The 3,842-nt window shown below is 46.4% G+C and overlaps 1 protein-coding gene across 1 annotated transcript in view; it reads left to right on the forward strand.

Moving 5' to 3' along the window:
• The first annotated feature begins 3,624 nt into the window (after positions 1–3,624).
• Positions 3,625–3,842, forward strand: part of NAE1 (NEDD8 activating enzyme E1 subunit 1) — a 32,276-nt gene continuing 32,058 nt past the window's right edge. The window contains exon 1 of the mRNA XM_006878712.1: positions 3,625–3,749. The gene's annotated coding sequence lies outside the window, so the exon portion shown is untranslated. The remainder of the gene's footprint in view (positions 3,750–3,842) is intronic.

The following is a 3,842-nucleotide window of genomic DNA, read 5'->3' on the forward strand; positions in this document are numbered from 1 at the left end:
TAGATATAGCTGGTCCACAATTACACTTTGAAAGTCAAATGAATTGGGGATTAATTTCTTGGTCTGATTTCTCTGATTCTCAGGCTGTGGGCTCTGAGTTGTCACTGGCAAGCTTTTTCACAGACTATAAGCTTTTTCCAGGACTGTGAGTTTGACCGGAGCTGTGTGTGATCAGCCTCCGTGGTCCGAGGCAGTCACCTTTCCTCACATAGGATGACTTTTATGGAGAGGGAGTAGGCGTGGGGACATAGTGCCAGGGGAAATAAGCAGTGGTACTTTATGTTCCAGGTTCACGCTGCCTGGCGTGGAGTGTGTCCCTCACTGGGAGGCCCTATTTTATGGTGGTGTCAGAGCTGTCATTTTCCATTCTCAGTGGCAAATCTCCCGGGTCAGTTTGCACAGAGGGAAGGGCAGCACAGGAAGCCTGGGAGGAGCAATAAACGAGGTGATGACCTGCTACCTGCCTTTCCTGGCAGCCTTGGAATTTCTCACTTAAGCCATGAGAATGGAATCATGCCTGTACTGTGATGGTGTGGTTCATCGGGAGATGTGCTGCCAGCTACCTACCAGCAGCTCTGTAGGAGAAAGATGAGAAGTCTCTTAGGTTGTGATTTACAGCTTCTGAAAGAAAACCTGCTGGTGAACCAGCTATGAGTGGGTTCTGATTCTGCAACAATGAGTGATCTGCATGATTGGACTGCAGGTGGATTGCATGGTTTCCACACTAGGGACTACCAGGAAATGTCATCTACTTTGGACACGTCATCTGTAGCAATCAACCTCTGCAGGCTGGCCATCATGTTTGGCAAAAAAGAGGACCAAAGAGGATGAGGGAGACCCTTGGTGACACGGGCACAGTGGCTCCAGCAGTGGAATCTGCAATGCTGGTGATTGGGGGGACAACCCATTATGTGACATTGTTCCATCGTGTTGTGCCATGAGCTAGAGCTGACTTGATGGCAGCTAACAAAACCCACATTTTATAGATGAAAACAAGGGAATTCAGAAGGACAGAGAAGATCGTGCAGAGTTATTCAGCTGAAAGGAGCAGGAGGCTGGACAAGCCACTAGCCAGCGCCTTGTCTTGTCTCCTTATGCAGGACACATTATACTGAGGTATATTTTTCTTCTTTTTTCTGGATACCTCTAGCAGAAATCTTGAAATCATCAATTTCTTTAGGGGTAACATGACTCCCCGCCAATGCTGAGGATGTTCCTTTAATTTGGCTCATGACTGCATTCACGAGAGAATGAGCAATGAACTCTCACCTGTTGCTTTTTGCCCTTCCCACAGTCCCTGGGTGTATTTTATTATGCCTTATATTTCATTTGTCCAGAAGGAAATGTGACTGTGTGTGCACGTGAGCAGCTGGGAAAGGATTATGCCCCTGTTTCCCATCAGCTCCGTCCACAGGTGGTGGGTAGGGACCAGTGAAGATGAGAGGGTGTGCCCCACCCTGACCCTGAAGATACTGCCCGAGGGCATTTGCATCCACCCCCATGGCTTCATTGCTGTCAAACAATGTCCTTTTCCTGTCCTCATGTGAGGGAGGGGTGGGAATGGGATCCATGCTCATTTTCACCTCATTTCTAGCCATTTTTAATTGAAACTAGCTGGAGAGTCAGCTGGGGGGCAGTTCCAACTTTGATGGTACACAACAACAACAATGAGGCTGTTGCATGTGATATTAATTGATAATTTCCACATTCTGTTGGATCATCTTTTTTAGGAATGGAAATAAATATGGATCTCTTCTGTCAGTTGACCAAGTAGCTATTTTCCAAATTTCCTGACTCAGACTGGTGAGCATGTCCAGAGCTGCATCTGTTTGTGGAAACATGTCAGTTGTTATCCCATCAATTCCTGGGCGTTCTTTTTTGCCAATGCCTTCAGTGCTGTTTGAATTTCTTCATTGCTTACCACTGGTTCTTTTCTTCTTCTTTCTTACCATTAGTTCTTAATAATATGCTATTTCCAGAAATGGTTCCGTGCCAATCAATTCTTTTTGGTACAGTAAAGGTATATATTCCCTCCATTTTCCTTTGATGCTTCTTGGATCATTAAATATTTTACCCATAGAACCCTTTGTATTGTAACTTCAAGCTTGAATTTATTTTTCAGCTCCTGCAGCTTGAGAAATGCTGGGCGAGTTTTTCCCTTTTTAAATTTTATGGCTCCAGCTCTTGGTATAGTTTGTTACAATACTTTTCTTTGTCTTCCCAAGCTGCCCTTTGAAATCTTCTGTTCATTTCCTTCAATTTGGCATTTCTTCCCTTTAATTTCTTGACATTCTAGTGCAATTTTTTACCCTCTTCTGACATCCATTCTGGTTTTTTATTGCTCCTCTCTCTTTGTAATGACCTTTTTGCTTTCTTCATGGGTGATATATATTCTTGATGTCATCACACAACTTCTCTGGTCTTCGACCATTAGTCTTAGGTGCCTCAAATCTATTCTTGAAATGCTTTTTTTTTTTTTTAAATTCAGATGGGGTTGATTCAAGGTTGTATTTGATTTTTGGGGACTTGTTTTGATTTTCTTTAGCTTCAATTTGAACTTGTATATGAGTTATTGATGGATGAACAATAATGATCATAGTAATAAAACCTATATGCCTCAGGATTGTGTATGTGTGTAAGAGTATGGCTCCGCATTTTTAAAAACCTACTTGGAGGCAAGGATTCTGGGGCTTCGTCTGACATACTTTGGACATGCTGTGAAGAGAGACAGGTCTTTGGAGAGGGACATCATGCTGGGTAGAGTGGAGGGGCAGCGCAGGAGGGGAAGACCCTCTATGAGGTGGATTGATTCAGTGACTGGGGTAATCGGAATGGGTGTGTCAGAAACAGTGCGATTGGCACAGGATAGAGCACGGTTTAGGGCTGTTGTACATAGAGTCGCTATGAGTCGCAAACGACTCGACGACGGCACGTAACAACAACAACTTAACGCCTAAAGAGCACTGAGTCGTACTTGTTTAGATAAGAAACCCATCGGAGATAACCTACTGTTCAGATTAGGAAACAGGATTTAGAGGTAACGATTACAATGCAAATATACCTGATTTCAAATCCCTGATTTCATCCACCAGATGCTCTGCCGGGGAAGGAGGGACAATCTCCTCCTGTACCAGTCAGATCTGATTTGACGGTACACTCACACAAAAATAATAAAATAAAAATTAAAAAAAAAAACCCAACAAAACAAATCCCTGATTTCAAATATACCTGATTTCACTATTCCTGCACAGGCAGAGGTAGAGACTACTAGTTCGTTGCTGCATTCACTGTGTCAATGCATCTGTTTGGGGGGAAGTCTTACTCTCGCTGATCCTCCATCATCCAAGCATGATGTCCCTTTCCAAGGAATAACCTTTCCTAGAAACACGTCCAATGTATGAGAGATGAAGCTTCGCCACCTTTGTCTTCAAGGAGCACTCTGGCTGCATTTCCCCCCAACATATCTGTTTGTTCTTTTGACAGTCCATGGGACGGGATACTCTGTACTCTTCTCTAACACCTCTACTGTGCCAGGGACGCGGGGCATGGCAGTCACGCGTGCGCAGTGGCGGCGCCCCCTGGGGGCGGCGGGCGGACCGCGGCAGCTGCGGCAAAAGGGCTCGCAGTGCGCCTGCGCGAGCGGAGGTGGCGGCGGTACTAGGTAGGGATTCTGCTGTTCGCGCCGTGAGCGCGGTCATGGCGCAGCCGGGGAAGCTGCCCAAGGAACAGAAGTACGACCGGCAGCTGAGGTGAGCCGGGGCTCACCGAGCGTCAGGGGCGGACCGGCGGGCTCCGGGCCGGGCCCGAATGAGCGGGCGGCGCGGGCGGGCCTCGCTCAGGCC

Source organism: Elephantulus edwardii, unplaced genomic scaffold (genome assembly GCF_000299155.1).
Source record: "Elephantulus edwardii isolate Elephantulus edwardi_28Jun2011 unplaced genomic scaffold, EleEdw1.0 scaffold00001, whole genome shotgun sequence".
Taxonomy (NCBI): domain Eukaryota; kingdom Metazoa; phylum Chordata; class Mammalia; order Macroscelidea; family Macroscelididae; genus Elephantulus; species Elephantulus edwardii.